Below are 20,672 nucleotides of genomic sequence, written 5' to 3' on the forward strand. Positions count from 1 at the left end.
CTTTTTTTTTCCAAGGACTTGGTGGGGTGGAAGCTAAGACTTGCTCCAACACCATCACTATCTTGCTAATGCTATTGATGAATTCTTGATTTGACAAGGGATTCTTATAGATCTTCAATCTATACCCATTGACAAGTAAAGGGATAGCCTCTACATCAATGGTTCTTATCTGTACAAAACCATTATCATGACATTTTTCTATGACATAAGCCCCTAACCATCTAGTCCTTAGATTACCTTTAAAATCCTTGTATCGGGAATCATACAACATAGCCCAATCACCTTATTGAAACTGTTTTTCCTTTATATTCTTGTCATGCCAAATTTTTATTTGAACTTGAGTCGCCTCTATGTGCAGGAGGGCATGCATCCTAAATTCATCCAACCCATTCAGCTGGAGCAATCTTTCTTGTTGTGCCCTAGTGAGATCTAGATCCAGTTGTGCTTCCATTCTTAAGGTGTTGTATTCAAATTCAATTGACAGCAGGGCTTTCTTCCCATAGACCAGCTCATAAGGAGTGAACCCAGTGGTGGTCTTCCAAGTGGTATTGTAGATCCAAGTGGCCTCAACTAATCTATCTGCCCAATCCTTTCTACTGTTGCTAATCACTTTGGTCAGAATTCCTTCCAGTTCTCTATTGGTTACCTCCACTTGCCCATTAGCCTGTGGGTGGTAAGGAGTGGATTTTCTATGCTTGATCTTGTGTTGGCTTAACAAATTCTCAATCATGTGTGTCACACGGAATAAGTCGATCTTGCGGACAAGATAGACCTTCCTAGAATCTAAAGAAGACCTAATGACAAGCAAACCAACCAGACACTATCTTTCTCTAAATATGCTTTTATAAACAATGGAAAACAAGTGTTTTTAGGGCCTACCTTAGGTCCAACGCAAGTTTGTGGATGCCCTCGCTCCTTCGATCCAAATGAGCTCCTTTGTTGCAACTCTGCAAACACAAACAAGGCAAACAAATTAAATAGCACCTGAAAAGCCAATATCATAAAACATATTTAACATGAAAGTCAAGGAGTCCATGAAACAAATAACATGAGATACTTGTTGAGAAAAATGAGTTTGATTGTATTAATTCAAAAGAAGAAGAACTTTACAACCTGTGCCTTGACGCTGTACAAGCTCCTCCCAGGGTCCAGCAAGAAGTCTCCTCTACTTTGACAAGTTTCACTCACTCCCCAATGAAGCCAAAAAGGTATGTGATCTCTCCTCTTAAGCTCAACTAGGAAGTCTTGATTTCACCGGCATTTACCCTCAAAAATGTTCAGCTTCTAATCTCTCCAGCAACCAGCCCAATGCTTGAATTTATAGTGCAATGGAGGGAGGTTACTAGGTCCTTCTTCAAAGGGATAAAGCCCTCCTTCAAAGGGATAACTCCTCTCATCAAGGGATTAGCTCCTTCTCTTTTGGGATGCATGAACCACCTCAGAGCGAACAATCCACGTCAAAATTCCTTCTAGAATCCTCTAGAATTAACCCAAAGTGAGTTTTTTAAGATAAAACTTGCGCCTTTTGACTTTCACAGGGGTCCGCACCCACACCTTTAGGGACAGAGCGGGCAGGTCCGCAGGTTTTGTAAACAGAAGGTGCGGGAGCGCAGGTGACAGTGAGAGAAAGTGCGGAACCAGAGTTTCATTGATTTTTAATGTCTTTCTCCCATTTTCAAAGCTTGACTTGAAGAGCTGAGGTCTGAGACTTGCTTAGGAGGACAGTACAAGTGATGATAAACCCATACTGACTGCAAATAATCATGGTGACGATATTTTTGTGTAACAGATTGCCCCCTAAAGTGCGAAGTCTGTAGTAGATGAGGATTTCATTTATCATTTAGGAAGAGTGAAGTACTTTATCATTTCGAGGATCATCTTGTGGAGAGCTCGGTCGAAACCTGTAAAAACATTCAATGCAAGATATATATATGAGATCATATCATCGTTGAGGTAGGCATTCCCATACTCAGATCAAAACTGACTAGAAAACTAACTACTGCTCTGATACAGGAATGATCTTGTAAAACATCACAAGTATAGACTCATGTGGACACAGTATGGACACAGGCATCTGTTTATGAATAGTCCATTATATAATGAATACAAAATTCCTCGCAGCCTGGATTGTGGAAACTAGATCCAGGGTCTTCATTTCTACTTCCTGAAACAGTACGATTCTATCCATGCGAATAAATGTGTTGATGTCAAACATAGTAGAAACCACTTGATTACCAGTCAATGATGTAAACTGTTAACAAGTGTGAGAGAAACCACCAGTGATGTCAATGGCTCTCAAAGTACCCAGTACAATCCATGAGATGCGAATAAATGTGTTGATGTCGAACATGTCATGGAATCCTTTGATCGAAATTCAATGATGCAACCTGTCATCAAAGGCGAGAAACCTGCCATTGAGGCATGCAGATCTCAAGGTACTCATGATTTCTAGATCATCTTTCTAGATAATGAGCTGAAGTCGATAGAAAGCGATCCGTCGTAGGCAAGCCCACAACACGAAATCATAGATCAAGTCGAAGAAATTTAGTTGCAAGGACTGACTCAGGGATGGTCAAGATGGATGAGAGATATTTTGCGGATGAATGGCTTATTGGCAGTGACCTCTTGAACACATAACGACACGACAGATGGTTTGGTGACAATTGACCCAAAGTTAATACCCAGAAACCGGCTGAAGACTTTCAATGTGGTTTGATCAACTGTTAGGCAAAGGATTTCCCAACCCAGGTGAATAAAAGTGTCGTGTTCAAGAGCGGTTACAAAGTATGACAAATAGGCTCATTTTTCTCTCTTTTCCCCCACCATTTCTGGCAAGTACCTCTTTATTTTTGACAAGCTTGAGGAGGATAACATTTGCTTGATTATAAGCTCATCCTTTGGATGAGTCCAACTTAGTTTAAATTCGAACCCTAAGAAGGAGTGGTTCGTTCCTGTTTGTAATTGAACAGTTCCTTTACTGTGGAAATTTTAACGAGTCCAGTATAGGAGAAACTCGGCGTTTTTCAATTTTAGAGAGTCTGAAAAACTTAAGAAGACTCCAGGGTTGACCTTTTTCGTAAGTTTGTGTCTCCCAAGCCCGAAAAAGTATAAAATAATACTTGAGAGAACCGCTTGATCTTTTACGACCAAGGAGTACTTTTCGTCATTAGTGCCCTTGATTCGAAAAAGTAAAAAAGTGATCAATGACACGTCGTTTTCTAACCAATATCGAATTTGAAACGACAAAAATCCAGCAATCTTTTCATGTTTTTACGGTCGGAAAAGAGTTGTAAGTGGACTGTCTTTTAATTCCGTTTTAACGAGTTTAAAAGAAAAACTCGGCAATCTTTTCATGTTTTAGGAGTCAGAAAAGAGCTTAAAGGTGACTCTAAATGTTTTTCGTTGAAAACAATAGATTTCACCTGAATAATCCGTTATCCTACACAAAAACACAAACATTACTCATACCTATTTAAAATGGATAAAAATGTCGCAAAAATACCTTTCCAAAGTGAAACATAAACAAATTTGCAATTTATTTACTCAAAAAACTTATAAAAAGGGCCTTCGTCAATTCATTTTTACCGTTTGAGTTTTGGGTGAGAAAATAGTGCTTTTGTTCAAAAAAGTCCCGTGAAGATTGCAGAAAATCCAACCGTCGGAATCGAATGTCGTCTTCTCCAGGTAATCCACATCATCCTACTCTTCATTTTTGACCGTTTCAATTTTTGTTTTAGTCATTCATTTTATTTTTTGGAGGGTTTTTAGGCTTAAAACCCGCGCGCGGGGGCCCGCAGGTTTACCACTGCTGTCCTGCGGACCCCGACTTTTTCTCCATTGGGAAAAAGCCAGGGGTCCGCACCTTCCATGTAGACAAAGTGCGGTCCCATGCACTGTGTCTAACCCAGAGGGTGCGGTCCCCATCGCAAGGGTTTTTAACCCAAAAAATTCTCAAAAATGGACCAAACAAAACAATTTCTAGCAATTTAATTTATCCTTATACTTGATGCAGAGAGTACATCATGCTAGATTGGCGCGAACGAGAGCATGAGGACGTAGATGCTGCCGCATGGAATCATTAACCTTCACTTGATGCTTTGAGGGCATGCAACTTGTACAAATTCTGGGCCATTCCTGGCATGAGGGCTCAGGTGGATTTCTTACAGTGGTTGGTTGACAGATGGAGCATACAAGACCAGTGCTTTTTCATTGGTGGCCACCAGGTCGAAATCGAGTCGGCGGACATATATTTCTTGACTGGTTTGCCTAAGAGAGGCGAAGACTTGACTCTGTTTGGGGCTAGGCCAGGTGGCCAGTCCGTCGATAGCCTCCGGCTAGAGTACTGCAACAGTCAGGCTAGAGACAAAGGGATAGACATAAAGACCATATCCCGTCATGAACTCATGGTGATTGCGTTTACTATCACCAGACTTTGCGGGGCTGCCGCATTACATATTGCCACTGGATCCCAGATGCGTATGGCAGTTGATTGCTTTCGAGGCACCATCTTCAACTGGTGCGATGCTGTGTTGGCCAATCTAAAAGGCCAACTAACCAGGGCCAAAAACGGACAACTAAAGACCTTTGGTTATGGGGCTTTGGTTGTGAGTTTTGGCCTGGAGAGGGTTCCCATGTTGATCCCCTAGCACCTTACTATTGGAGCTAGGCTTCCTCGAGAGCCCAAACTGATGCGATGGGTCGCAGTTATGGCCCGTCACCCGGACGAGAGGACAGAGGTTGCTCGATTCAAACCTGAGTATTTCCAATGGCTAGAAAACCAGGTCTTTTCTATTCAGGACTTCCCTTACGCTAGGGTAGATTTTCGTGGTGACCCAGACATGGTTCTTCCACCAGGAGAGCAGTGGGATGACTCAGGTAAAATCATTTTCAACATTTTTCCTATTTTAATTTTTTTATTATTTTTCCATCGTCTCAAAACTGATAACAAAAGTTTGAAATGCAGATGTGGGTCCACAGCGACCAACCGCTCTCCGGCCTTACGAGAGGAAACAACCAGTTGTAGCCGCGCCAGCCCCACAGGACGAATCAGCAGAGGTTTTGGCCGAGTTGGAGGGTCATCTCGAGCGCTTGACAGGAGATATTCCGGAGACCACTATAGATGACATTCCTCGTCGACTTCAGCGCTATGTGATTGGGGTCCTGGGACCTTTTAGGAGGTTCCTTTGCAAGGTGGCCCGTACAGTGGTTTCTTATCGAGATCATCACCAGTGATAGGATGATCGCCTATTGTGGGCACATATGACATTTTTGTTTTTTGTACTTATCATTTTTGCCGATCATAAGGTGTTTTTCAACCTATGATTGAGGACGATGTATTTTTTGACACACTCCTATATATATATCACTATTACCAGCTTATCTTGTAAATCATGTTATGGAATGGTTTTAAATTTACATATATGATTATTGCAAATGTCTATTTAACATTCGAGAAGCAATTGCATCTGCTAATGTATTTAAAGATCTTGGAATATGCTGATATTCAATATAATCAAATTCACGTTCCAAGAGACGCACTCTAAAAAATAATCTTAATAACACTGGATTTCTAATGGCATACACTCTATTAAGCTGTAATACAACGAGTTCAGAATCTAACCTCACTATCAAACTCCGAATCCCAAATGAAATAGATTCAGATAATAACTCAATCACTGCACTATACTAGGCAATGTTGTTCATTGTTTGACCGAGACTTACCCCATGCATAGATACTAACTCATCAGAGAGCGAATAGATAACCCAAGCTGCAGAAGAAATGTTTCGTGTATTACGACAAGCACCATCAGCGAAACCAATGTATGTTTGGAGAGGCATCGACATCTGCAATATCAAGAGTAAAACCAAGATAAGCAGGAATAATGATGAAAAAACACTCTCTAAGCTAAGCACACTGTTTAAACTAAAACACACCAGCTAGAAAGAAAAACTATCCTAACTAAAAATCTCCATACCCATTCTTTAAGCATAATACCTTTTCAAGTAAAGACCATTTCTGGGTTTACCCAAAGAGTCCCCGTCAAAGTCTACCAATTCATAGGCCCCTTTTGCTAGCTTTCGCTTGACAACATAGGGACCATGCCACATAGGAACGAATTTTCCAATGCCTAATTTATCATTAGCTTGATCGTAGACTAAGACTAGATCTCCTTCTGAAAAATTTCGAGGGGTCACATTTCGATCATACTGAGCTTTCATGCGTTTTGCGTGAGTCTCAATCGCCAATGCAGCATCACGTCGATTCTCATCTAATTGAGCCAAGTATAACAAACGATTTTCCTCTTCGGAAGTGGCCGGAAGTAATTCGATGGCCATTTGCAGTGACGGGATTTCACATTCAATGGGTAACACAACTTCCAAACCATAGACTAGTTGGGAAGGAGTGAACCCTGTTGATGTTTTTACTGAAGTTCGGTACGCCCAAAGCGCTGAAAATAGCATGTTATGCCAATTCGACCGATGAATCCCAATGATTCGTCGGATCATGATAAATAAAACTTTGTTGATGGATTCAACCAGACCATTAGCTTGTGGATAATAAGGGGTTGAACTATCGTGACGTAAACCAAGCTGGCCTGTAAGTTCGGTCATCATAACGTTTCGAAAATGACGCCCATGATTAGTGATTATTGCTTGTGGGACACCAAACCTAGCAATTATATGATTGAACACGAAAATTGCAACTGTCTTGCCGTCTGCCTCAAATGTAGGCATCGCCTCGGCCCACTTGGTAAAATAATCTACCGCAAGGATGATATACGCATGCCCCCCGGTCGAGTGAGGGTTACATGTAATAAAATCGATACCCCATTTGGCAAAAGGACCAACGGCAATTATAGGGTGGAGAGGAGCAGGTGGAGCACGCATCTTTCGATCAAAAATTTGGCAGTTGTGGCATTTTCGGACCGCCGTAATACAATCTTTAAACAAAGACGGCCAGAAGTAGCCAGCGTGCAATATCTTTTGGGTTGTGGCATACCCAGACATATGACCACCACACGCTCCAGAGTGACAGTCATTTAGAACCCTTTCAGCTTCTTCGTGAGTTAAGCAACGTCGAAAAACGGAATCCGCCCCACGGCGATAAAGAGTATCTCTAATAATTCTGTATTGTTGGGACTGGAATCGAATTTTCTGACGTTCTGATCTTGAAATTTCTGGCCGAAAGGATTAGGTCTGGAGTTAAACGATGAAATCCCCATACCATGGATCTAAAGTGCTGATTAGAAACTATTGTGCTCTACAACAACCCCCCATTTCATATCATTATTTATTTAGGAAAACTATCATATGAAATGGGTCCCTTTAGTTTTGATTGATATCAACATTGTATTATTCAAAAAAAAGGGGTCTGAAAACAAAATGAAAAAACATTATGAAAACCTTTTCGATAAACCCAATTTGATCTTAATAATACAAATAATCAATCTTTTATCATTGCGATAAAGCGATCGCAAGATCGCATATCGCAATGACATAGGAAGCATACTTTAACGGCCCATTCATTTTCCCCGATGCGATGCGATATCGCTATCGGCGATCGGCGATATGCTATCCATGTTTTCATAAAGTGCCCATACTCGCGATGCGATGCGATATCGCTATTGGCGATCGGGGATTTCAAAAGGTGTCAATATAAGGAGTTAAGTTTTCCCCGACGCCCGATTGCGATAAAGCCAAAAGCGCAAATTTCAAAAAAGCCGTTAAAACAGAGGGATATTACGATCAATTCATATTAAAAGCTTGATCTGTTGAACAATGATTTACCTGCGCTCAACCGCCAAAACATCCAAGGCACGCTTAAATAAATCATTCGGCCGATTAATGATATGATGGGCATTTAAAGGATTGGCAGGTTTTAAACGGCCATTTAATGTAATAGTAAGTCCTAAAATCTTCCCATAGATTGTATCCACGGCCACTTTAAAAGTTAATCCCTCATCACACATTGATCAATATATCTTTCTCATATTGGATTTTCATTACCAATTCTCTGTGTTACGTTTATTTTCACTCCTGTGCAGAATTCTTCCAAAGCAGAAAACTCAAGCAGAATGGGGAAGAAATCTAAGAAAACCACAGTCGCTTCCACTGCGCCAGCCACAGGACAAGCCGTCGCTGATCCAACAAATAAAAAGAAAGGATTGATATCTGATACTACATGTTCTGGTCTCGGCAAAACTACTTGGCAAAGTACTTATAATTTGATTGAAGCCGAAGAACCTGAAGTGACAACAGTACAAGCTTCTGCAGATTCAACTCGGAAATCTGATGGTACTTTAAAGGACTTAGCTGACTCCTTCCTTCATCGGATAGCAGCTCGGGAACAAATTCTCCCATATACGGATGTAGTGCGATGGGCAATTGAGGAAATCCCAATCATGGACAGAACCTTCTGCACCAGAGACGGGAGAATTTTCGGGTCATTCAAGGCTGATGATTTAAGGCAAATGTATCATTTGCCTGAGCCAGAGAAGAAGTACAACAAGGCGTTTTTGGAGAAATTCCGAAAAGAGAATGAAATTGAATCCGAACCCATTCGGGATTGGAGACAAAATCCGGCAAAACACAAACATGAATCTTCCGGTAAGTACTCGGTTGATTCCCTATGTTCTCCTTATTGTTATGCTGGAATAATGATATGTAGATTGTGGGGGTTGCATGACTCTTCTAATTTCACTATAGAAATGGTTACCTTGATGGAAGCGGCGTGTAACAGTGAAATAATGGATTGGGCAACTATACTCTCAGATAAACTAGCAACAGCTGTTCTTGAGTTTAGAAATAAGACCCGCGTTACTGAAAGGTTAATTCCCCCATTCTACTACAGTGCCTATATTTTAGATACCTTGTGTTTTAATTCTGAATTTCCTGTGCTCGGATGGAGGTGGACATCACAAGACCCCATGCCTATTCACATATACCATCAGAAATTATGGAAATCCTCTTATAAGCACCATTTATACCAAGTCTGCAATGGCTTTATGTTACCCATTCATTACTCTATTTTTGATAAACCTGCTCCCAAGATTTCCTACCAAGCAGGGATTGACTTGACGTCAATAGGAAGATGGTTCGGGGAGGAGAAGTTGACTTATATAGGATTTTTCGGTAGCCAAGCCAAACCTCATGTCCTTCCCTTGTACATACCTGATAAACTGTTGGCGAGGGAAATAGCTTATCAGCTCATTGCCGAGGGAGTCACACAGACCCTCAAGAAAAATAAGAAGCAGGGCTGGCCCTCTTTTCCTTTGAGATGCGGTGTCTACACGTTGCATGATTTCAAACATGCAGAGAAAGAAGCTACAAAGATAAAATCATTAACTCTAGCAACTCTCCCTAATAGGCAATTTGATCCCAACAAAGTCGCCTATAATGCACTTGAACAGGCCAAATTGGCAAAGTTTGATCATAAAGAAGATATGTTCGATGACCTGTTCTCCTCAGCCGAGTCAATAATGCAGGTTAAGGCATTTGCCAGAATGAAATATCAAGATGAAGGGTTGGTTGAATTCAACAGACTTAGAGAACAGAGGTTGCAAACTCTGCCTCTAGATCTGTTAGCAACAACCCCAACAACATCATCAAGCGAGCCTAAACGGGAACAGTCAAAGGAACCTTTGGTTACAACAAAAGAACAAGAAAAACCACAGGAGGAAACTTAGACTAAAGAGCAGGAGAAAGTGCGGGAGGAGACCCAGACTAAAGAGCAGAAACAGACCAACATTGAAGTAAATGTGGATACTCATATTGATCCAAAATTGCTCCAGGAATGGCAGCAATTTGATTCTATTATCAGCAGTCTGGAATGTTCAAAGGACACCGAAACTTCGAAAGCAGCAGACACATAGGAAACCACTTCACAACAGGTTCCAAGTCGAACCAGCGGCCCACCCATTTCAAAGGAAGTAGAAATAATACCAAAGGACCCCTCCGATCAAATCATTTTGCAGGTAGAAGAGATTCCTCCCTTAGATGTCTTCTACAGCCCAAGGCATAAAGCTGTAGTAAAACGACAGAGGAAGAGAAGAAGGACTGATCAACCTTCCCTTTTCCCAAAACAGACGGTCACGGGCAATGTGGTTTGGAAGGAGGAATTTGACCCCTCCGATGACCTGACAAAATTGTCACAATATGCTGGAGCCTATTCAGCAGCAACAATAGACAAGGCATCAGAGGTGAGTCTTTTATTGAAAACAAAAGACCAGGAAATCTTCTTATTACAGGCACAGCTAACTGAAGCAAAGCAAAAAGCGGAGCAGGCAGAACAGCAATTGTTGACACAACAGCAAGTAAACAATCAACTAACTCAACAATTGCAGGCAGAGAAACAAAGGATTGACCACAGCGCAATCCAAAAGTAGAAAGAATTGTCAGAGGCCTTGGCACAACTAAAGGCAGCAAATGAGCAAATGCTGGAAACAAAAGATGAGCAGATTGCTCAACTATCAGCACAGCTTGAGAAGACAAAGGGCGTTGCACAAATAACTGAATTCAGAGTAGAATCACTACAGATAAATACGGCATTAATAGCACAAATAAAACTTCTATGTCAACAAATTGCCCAGGCAGAGCCACTATGTGAATTAACGGCATCAATAAGTGAGAAAATAGAAAAGGCTAGGACGGAATTGGATGAAGCTGAAGAAACGATAGCTGCATTTCTTGACTGGCAAGATACTGACCAGGGACAAGCGGCGAATTTACCAAGAATTTTAGAGTCATATAAAGATATATTATTTACAGAATGGCAGTCCCAATTAATGAAAGCAGAGAGGGCAGTTTCAAGGTGCAAATCAACTACAAGCAATTTGGTTGAATTAGTTAATAACACTCTCTACTTGTCAAACATGATTTCCCAATGTACACCAAGAAAATTGACAGCGATGAAAACATTGGAGCAGTCATGTTATCCAGATCTAGAGGAAAAGGGGAGATTAATTGCTGGAATTAACAGTTTAACATGGGACACCTATTGGTTCTTCTTGGTAAAACCACACACTCAAAGAGCCGCCCTCAAGTGCCTTACAGATGCAATCGGGTATATTATCCCCGATATTCAGGATGCCACCTATGCCGCCCAGCTTAGCTCTCGTCTCAACAGACCGCCCGAAGTGGAGCCAATGCTTGCGATAAGTCAGCTCAGGTTCAAAGGCAAACAACCTACTTGATGAGTCATGCCGCCGACTGCCAGATTGCTGAGAAGAATATGATTAAAATCAATTGATACCAATTAAGTAGGATTTCAGTTTCATAGATAGTTAGCTTAATTAAGTATTTATAGACCCTTTCATGTTTTTAGAAAGGGTCGTAAAGTTTTGTATTTGACTTAAAGACTGAAGTTGCACTATTGTGCTTCAGCCATATTCTTTTATAAAACTGGACCAGTTATTCTAATTTTGACAAGGAAGCTTTTATGCAAATGTGCACTACTGTCTTTGTTTGAAAGTATTTCTGTGTTGGAAGAAGAATCTCAAATAGCGATTGATATTGGGAGTGTTTAGCAGCTCATATGGTACTATTATCTATGTCTGAATTCATTCTTTTCATATGAATTGTTATTTGATTGCCTTTCCTATTATCGAATATATGTATGTGTTTTAACAACATTTCTTTATTCCCTCCACTATTGGATGTTTATGGGATGCTTTTCCTTTGATCATATATGTATCGATGATATATAAAGTGTAGCAATATTGCGCTAATCCCTTTGTTTAATGATTTAAGCAGAGTAATTCTTGAATGAATAAAAGTCCATGTTTATTGAATAGAGTCATCTACATGCCTATTTATAAACATAGATCATCAAGCGCTACACTTTAAAAAATACAATAGTTTATGGGATTAGTAGTATTTCTTTTATTTCGCCGATAGATTAAGTTATTCGCCTATCATTAGATTAGTCAACCAATCATTCATTCATCCCGTTTATCCATTACTGGGAAACTGGTCCCATTATCCCCAGTCGGAGCCACCATTCCAAACAGAAAAGGAGCTGTACTAAGGTCCGGACCGGGTGGTTATCCCCCAATGTTGATACAACGATTTTCGGGGCATAAATAGAAACAAGGATTCGTCTGCAATGGGCTCTTCCGCCACAGTTTCCGTGTTAGCACGCGGGAAGTCACACATTAACTCCGCAAAAACTAAAGATTTCTTAGACTTGGATTTCTCAAATTCCAAGTCGAACTCCTGCAGGATAATAATCCATTTAGAGTACTTGCCCCCTAGCAATTTCTTGGTCAAAATGTAGATCATAGGGTTGCAATCCGAAATTACTGTAGTTTTACGTAGTAAAATGTAGTGACGAAAACATTGGACAGCTTGAACAGCTGCTAATGCCAATTTCTCCACATGTGAGTATTTTAGCTCAGTTGGATTTAAAGTTCAACTAAGGTAATATATCACATGTTCAGTTCCAAATTCATCTTCCTGAACTAAGACCATTCCAATGGTGGAATGAGAGGCGGCGAGATACAAGAAGTAATCCTGGTTGTAGTTGGGAGGATGCAATAACGGTGCATGGGTCAACGCGTGTTTAAGTGCATCAAAAGATTTCTGAGCTATCTCATCCCAATAGAATGGAGTACTCTGTTTCAACAATCGGGTAAAACCCTTTTTAACTTCGGCGTAGTTAGGAATGAATCGTCGTAAAAAGTTTGCTTTCCCTTGCAAACTTTGGAGTTGGCGAAGACTCAAAGGAGGAGGCAATTTGATGATAGCTTCGACCTTCAAGGGATCAACGTGAATGCTGGCTTTCGAAACTACAAACCCCAGTAATCGACCCGTTTCTATACAGAAAACACATTTTTGTGGGTTCAACCGAATCCGATAATGCCTACACCTCATAAAGATTGCTCGTAAATGGACCAGGTGATCAGCTCGATGTAATGAATGAGCAGGCAAATCATCGAGATAAGGTTGCACAATGTTCTTGATGTCATGAAACGCATAAGACATGGCCCTTTGAAAAGTTGCTCCAGCATTCTTGAGCCCTAAAGGTAACTTGCAATAAGCAAATGTCCCCCATGGACAAATGAAAGCCGTTTTTGGTTGATCGGCAGGTAGAATATTGATTTGATTGTATCCGGAAAAGCCATCCATGAAGGAGAATATTTCGCTGCCGGAACAATCATCAATGATTTGATCGATATAGGGAGTTGGGTAATTATCCTTTGGACAGGCTCGATTAATGTCCCTATAATCGATGCATATTCTTATTGTTCCCTGCTTTTTGTTAACTGGAACAATATTCGATACCCAATCCGTTAACGGGATCGGATAAATGAAACATGCTTTGAGTAATTTTTCAACTTTTGCTTTAATTGCAGTAGCTTTTCTTGGGTGAATCTGACGCAAACATTGCCGGGCGGGTTTAGCGTCCGGGTAAGTCTTGATCTCATGAGCAACAATTGCGGGATCAATTCCTGGCATTTCCTCATAGGACCAGGCAAACACGTCGCGGAATTCTTGAAATAGGGCCTTATATATCTGAATTTCATCATCTGTACACGAGGCACCTATATGAATGTTCTCAACAATTCCAGGCTTAACCGAAATGTCAATAGGAATAGTTCGAGAGATGTTTCCCAAATTTAACTCTGAATCAAGATGTTTCATTGGATTCTGAGGTTCCTTGACAAATTTAGTCCTAAAAATTGATGAGAAATCATTTTCAAAATGATCATTCTCGGGTAAAAACGAAGATCTGTGATGTAGATCTTCCCATGGTAAATCATCTACACATAGGATTTCACGAATTTGCTCATCAGAGTGAACAAGTTCAGAAAACGTGATTAAATCCGAGTTTGATGTGAAAAGCAATTCCTCACGGACCACATTCATGAAGTCAATTTCGGTTGAAGATGGGTCGGTAAATGATTGCACGGACTCATACGCAATTTCATATGGACTCAAAGGCATGACATCACCAAATGAGTCTATCTCAGATTCAGAAGGAATGATCCAAGGATCATCATAAACAATGGTGTCTGATGTAATCATATGAATGGTTGCAAATGAAGACGATGCGTTGATCGGAGGAAAAGGAAAAGTTCCCAGTAAACCGACATCTTTAACTAGTCCTACTCTAACATCCTTATATGGGATAATTGTTTTACCGACATGCTGAATACTTTCAGAAGAGGTTGGGTCAGAAGAAAAGTAAGCCAGCTGGTCTATTGTTATGATCTTTCCATTATGTGGAAACTTTATTACTCGAAAGACTGATGAAACGACCGCTGTCATACTGTAAGACCAACTTCGACCCAAGAGAAGGTTGTAATCTAGAGGGGCATCAACCACCTCCACATCTAGATTAACGGTTTTTCCTTCAACCCCTATAGGCAAATCCTGTAGAATGCCAAAAGGATGAAATCCATGGCCATCAAAGGCCTTTAGAATCGTCAGGGATTGATTTAGTGAAGGAGAACCAAGCGATCTCCAACACTGTATCGACATAATACACGTTGAGGCTCCCTCATCAATTACAGTCCGATGAATAGGCCTGTTTTTGACTATCACTGGGATCTGGAAAGCCATTTGATGAGGCAAATGCGGTGTACTATTTTCTAGATCGAAAATTATTAGGTTCGAGTCCTGAACGTCAACAGCTCCTATAGCTGACAAAAGTAATTTACGTTGTGCTGGACATGATTGCAACACTTCCAAAGCCGACATTGCTGAGGGTGAAACAGCTAAATCCTCAACAATGTTATAATTCTGAGCCACTCTCGCATGTGGATTGAAAGCTGACTTTCGAAGTATACCCTTGGCGGGCGGTTTGATTACCAAGTCTGGATTAGGTTTCTCGATCTGTAGTGGATCGGAACTGGGAGCTGAGGTTGATGGATTAGAATGAGAAGATTCTGCTTCTTTACCATCAACAGGACTTTTACTACCATAATCTTGCGATCGAGTCGCAATCCTAACATGGGACATCATCAGTATGGGTTCTTCATTAGCACTCGAGGACGAACCTATCATCTTACTGTCTTGAGCTGGAAAAGGATCCTTCAAAACAGCAGGAGTTTGGGAACCTTTGACAATCTTCGCAACCTCTACATGATGAGGGCAGTCTCTTGTAAAATGTTCATCGTCACAAATGAGACAAGGATAACGAGGTTTACGCTTTTCATCATTGGATTCCGATTTTTCAGGTTTCTCCTTTGGATTTTTGTCCGTTTTATTCTTCTTCTTTCCTTTCTTCTTCCCACCGCATTTTGATTTGGCTGTAGATGACTCTACAACGTGAATATGGGTGGAAATCTCTGCAGAAGAATCTCCTGTTGGGGAATCAGGCAAGGTTATGATAGGAGAAGAATTCTTGGAAGATTTCTTCTTACTTTTAGTGTTAACCGTACCAATCATACCATCGGCGGCATGAGATCCCGAAGGAGCTGCAGCGATTTGATTTTGCTTGGGAAGATCAGGGATTTTCTCGTGTAACGTACCTGACTGAGTATAGACTAAGTCAAGGTACTGTGCTTGAGCAATTACTCGCTCCTCAGTAACAACTCCGGCTTTAGCTACATCTTCAGTGATCTTTGGCAACAAAGATTTTACAAACCACTCGGCCAAGATCTGATCCAGAATAAAAACCTTCACTAAACACCGTCGACGTCTCTACTCATGAATATGATCTGAAATGTAAGTGGACGTCGATTGTTTTAACGAAGTTAACAATTCCGTGCCATTGTCATATCGGACTGGCAACTGAAAATGAGTTAAAAACGAGGTAGCTAACTAACTAAAATTATAAAAAGTCCCTCGCGGTAACTCAATGTACCACTTGGCCACGAGACCAATTAGAGTGCGCTGGAAAAGTCTAAGACGGATTGAATCATCTGAAATGGAGTTAAACGCACACCAGAGGTGGTAAGTCATCACATGGTTCGACGGGTCCTCTCCTGATTTACCTTCGAACTTAGGAATGTCACTGGGCAACTTATTCGGCATTGGCGGCCAAAACGGAAGATAATTAATGGGATCGTTCGTTAGGCGCGACAAGTCAGGTAAGTCCAAAGTTACGATAAATGGTAACTAACGATTAGGATCCCTAAAGCTCTGGGTCATGAGACCAGCCCCAGGAGGAGGATATCCGGGATAACTAGGAATAGGAATTGCGTTTGGGATATTGTATCCTCCCGGAAAACTAGGATTAACCAGACCGTACTGGGGTTGTTGAGGTTGTTGATAAGTGTACCCAGGGTACAGTTGATACTGATAGACTAGTTGCTGCACAGCAGGACCGAATTGGTACTGTCCTTGGTACGGTTGATAAGTAAAATGTGGTTGACTTGTGACAAGCGTACTTGAACCAGGTTGTCCTACAAGCATCTGAACCGAAGTTTGAATCGTGGATCTAGACAGTGGTAAAGATGTCTGAGGAGTAGATACAGGAACAGTAGAAACCGGAGCTGTCGATACTCCAGAAGTAGGTGGGGTAGATTGAACAGATGTCGAGGCAGTTGTAGTAGTCGTTTGAGGCGGAGTACGAGGTGTACTAGGCCCAGGCTGAGAAACTACCGAAGGTACAGAAGTTTGAATGTTGGACTGGACTGGTTGCTGGGGTGTACCAGAAACTAAGGGTTGTCCAGTTTGAGATGACAACTGTACATTTGGCTGCAACACCTGTTGAGTTTGCGATGGATCCCACACTATATTCATTTCGGGGTACTGACCCATAACAGGTTGAGAATATTAAGGACCATAACCGGGTTGAGGGTAGGATTGATAATTTAAAGGTACATTTCCCGTTCCTTGAACATACGTTTGACCGGAGGGTGGTTGGAAACCTTGGTTCAAGTACTGACCTTGGGGTTGATACCCTTGAGGCACGTACTGATACTAGGGTTGACCTTGAGGTATAAATTGATACTGGGGTTGACCTTGGGGTAGATATTGAGTCTGGGGTTGACCTTGAGGAACGTACTGTCCCGTAGGTATGTACTGTCCTTGAGGTTGCCCCCCAGATGCACATTGGGTACCTTGAGGTTGCCCCCCAGGCGATAATTGAGGCTGCCCCCTAGGCGATAACTGGCCACCTTGAGGTTGAGGATTGGGAATAGAATCTAACATCATGAGAATGTCTTCTACGCTCAACGGCTTAGTACCATTGCTTCCAGTTAATAACCCTTGCTCAATAGGTTGAGGAGATGCTCCCGAAAAAGTACCAGAAAGGGACTGATACCCAGAGGGAACAAAAGGACCGCCGTACAAAAAGGATTCGGGCGATTGAGTAAACACGGATGACTGTCTTGACATATTTAATGGAGGATAATAACCTCTAGGTGTTGGGTGATAAGGAGCACGAGGTGGTGAAAAACTTAACCCTGGGTTTTCTAAGAAATTAGTCAAAGAAAGATACCAAGTACTACTCCTAGATGGACTGTAAAAAATTGATTCATGCTCCCTTAGCTCAATAACAGGTTGATTTTCAGGGATAGGGATACCTACTTCTTCTTCCGGAGTAGCAAGTTCTTCAATAGCAATAAGTCCGGAAGGAAGATCTTAGGTGATTACTCTTTCTACCCTAGGTGAATCAGGACCACTAGAAGCTGGAGAAACAAACCCCGATGTCGGAGTAGCAGCAAATTCACTTTCAGGCTCGGATATTTCAGGTTCCTCACCTATATCACTAGTATATGAAAAGCTACCAGTAACTTCGGAAACAGACACTGACTGTGGATTATAATCTGCCACTAACGGTTGAAAATCAGGATGTACTATCAAAGAAGATTCTCCTTCTTCAGGTGACCCAACTCTACTGTCTCTACGAGTTACGAGGACTTTCAAGCCTTCAAGCTGGCTCGGTACTTCCTCAGGAGGTTGGCCCCGAAGTCTACGGGACTTCCTCAATAACTCAACCACGTTTACAAACTCAAGAGGTTGGCCCTGAAGTCTACGGGACTGCCTTGGTAATTCAGCCACAGTTAAAAAATTTTAACTACTTCACATGCAAACAAAGTAAAATCTCAATGATAACCACCTAAAGTCTCTAAAGAACCAAACAAATTTGAATCACACGCCTAAAGAATCTAGGAGATCAAACACACACAAACAGTAACTTTCCGTACTCAAAACACTAGTTGGTGATGAAATCCAACGTTGCAGAGTTCAATACAGAAATGGCGGTTGGAACAGTTACCCCGGCAACCTGCTTAATGAATAGACTGGCACAAGTTCCTCCACTTAACCGTCTCGAGTGAAGAGAACCCCCCAGAAAATCCAAGTGAGTCTAGCCGATGTCTGCTCCAGGTACAGTGGGATCTTCCCACCACTATCACCTCAGGAAGAATCCTAAAGAATATGGCCACTAAGGTTACCAACTGAAACAAATATACCTGGGGGAACAGTCTACGATCTGATACGCACGCAAGGGCAGAGTAGCAAGCTCAATCCCCTTGAAGGCTCCTTGACATAATCCAAGGTTTACCAACAAGTGACCCCAGGCTCCCCAATAATGGTTAATCTGAGGTTTACCGTTTTTAGTACGTGAATATCTGGCGTCGTTCCCAATGAGGAAGGATTGATTCCCACACTGGTTCGGACACGATCTCGTGCTTCTCCTTTAAGAGGAGCTTTCCCAGAGCATAAATGCAACAATTGGATTTCTTCCCTACCACAAGATACAGCTACTTGTTTGTTTTTACTGTCTTGGAGAGTTAATTACTCTCCTACTCCAAGACACTAGCCTAAGCTAAGTTGGTGTATCAGAGCCCTAGAAATAAAAATGTTACTAGATGAATTTTACTTTAAGCGTTATTTTTATTGGTTTTTGTTTAAGTCAAACGGTGTGGAGATGAAACTCGTGGTATGAAGACTCAACTCAAAATCACTAAAAATGAACCTAAGGTGATTTAAACAATCTTTTTCTCTTCGATGAACTTCTAACTAAGAAAGAGTTTGAGAATGCAAATACTTTGTAAACACAAATCTTTCTCAATCAAACAAATTAAAAGAAGAGCTTTTTCCCTTTCCAATGCACTCAAAATGAGACAACTAGTTATTTCACAAAAATTTCCTTTTTCGTTTCAAAGCACTCAACCACTACAAAAAACAAACTTTTTTCCAAAAGAGATTTTTTATTTTTTATAAAACACTCAAAACTATGGAAATGACTAACTTTGAGTTCTATGAATTATAAAAACCTATTTAAAGTCAAAGCCTACTAGATGTCTTTTTTAAGGATGTTTTACTCATCTAGATGTAAGCTAAGGACCAATTTATGCAGAATCACAAATCAATCAAGAACAACCAATTTTGTTTTCTGTTTGAAAATGAAAATCTAAACTTTTAAACACAAGCTTTTCGAAGTTTTGTAAAGAGAAAACTCAAAGCGGATTCCTCAACAAGGGGAGATTTCATAAATGGTCAGACTCATAAGAAGGCTGGTAGACACCAAGGTGATCTGAAGTCCCTACAGCTTCTAAGCTCAGAGCCACTACACAACCAAAACGAAAAACAAGCCCAACAAGCAAAACTCCTAGGAATTTCACCTAAAACCCTAACACTAATGAAATCAACCTAAGGAAAGCTTCTGACAAGTTATATGCAGGTCTGTGCAGTGGATAACAATTTCTAAACAAAAAACTAAGCTGACTAACAGAGGAAATCTTAGGTTTTTCAAAATTTTGACAGGGTCTGCAGGCCCACAGTTGACACAGGTGCGGTCCCGCTCTGTGCTAAAAGCAAAGGTGTGGATAGGTACGCACTGTGTCAAAAGGCTAGGGTGCGGTCCTCTCCCAAAGCTATGAAAAACAAAAAATAACCCTGGATCTACAAACTCTACCCAATTTTACACACAAAAAGCCAAAAACAGAAACAAAAACACAGTTTCTCAGGTCAAAGTAAAAACAAGGAAAACAATCAAGTCCCCAGTGGAGTCGCCATTTTGTCACACGGAATAAGTCGATCTTGCAGACAAGATAGACCTTCCTAGAATCTAAAGAAGACCTAATGACAAGCAAAGCAACCAGACACTATCTTTCTCTAAATATGCTTTTATAAACAATGGCAAACAAGTGTTTTTAGGGCCTACCTTAGGTCCAATGCAAGTTTGTGGATGCCCTCGCTCCTTTGATCCAAATGAGCTCCTTTGTCGCAAATCTGCAAACACAAACAAGGCAAACAAATTAAATAGCACCTGAAAAGCCAATATCATAAAACATATTTAACATGAAAGTCAAGGAGTCCATGAAACAAATAACATGAGATACTTGTTGAGAAAAATGAGTTTGATTGTATTAATTCAAAAGAAGAAGAACTTTACAACCTGTGCCTTGACGCTGTACAAGCTCCTCCCAGGGTCCAGCAAGAAGTCTCCTCTACTTTGACAAGTTTCAATCACTCCCCAATGAAGCCAAAAAGGTATGTGATCTCTCCTCTTAAGCTCAACTAGGAAGTCTTGATTTCACCAGCATTTACCCTAAAAAATGTTCAGCTTCTAACCTCTCGAGAAACCAGCCCAACGCCTGAATTTATAGTGCAATGGAGGGAGGTTACTAGGTCCTCCTTCAAAGGGATAAAGCCCTCCTTCAAAGGGATAGCTCCTCTCATCAAGGGATTAGCTCCTTCTCTTTTGGGATGCATGAACCACCTCAAAGCAAACAATCCACGTCAAAATTCCTTCTAGAATCCTCTAGAATTAA

Source organism: Pinus tabuliformis, chromosome J, assembly GCF_031772625.1.
Source record: "Pinus tabuliformis cultivar Carrire ecotype Pingquan chromosome J, CPIR1, whole genome shotgun sequence".
In the NCBI taxonomy this organism is placed as follows: domain Eukaryota; kingdom Viridiplantae; phylum Streptophyta; class Pinopsida; order Pinales; family Pinaceae; genus Pinus; species Pinus tabuliformis.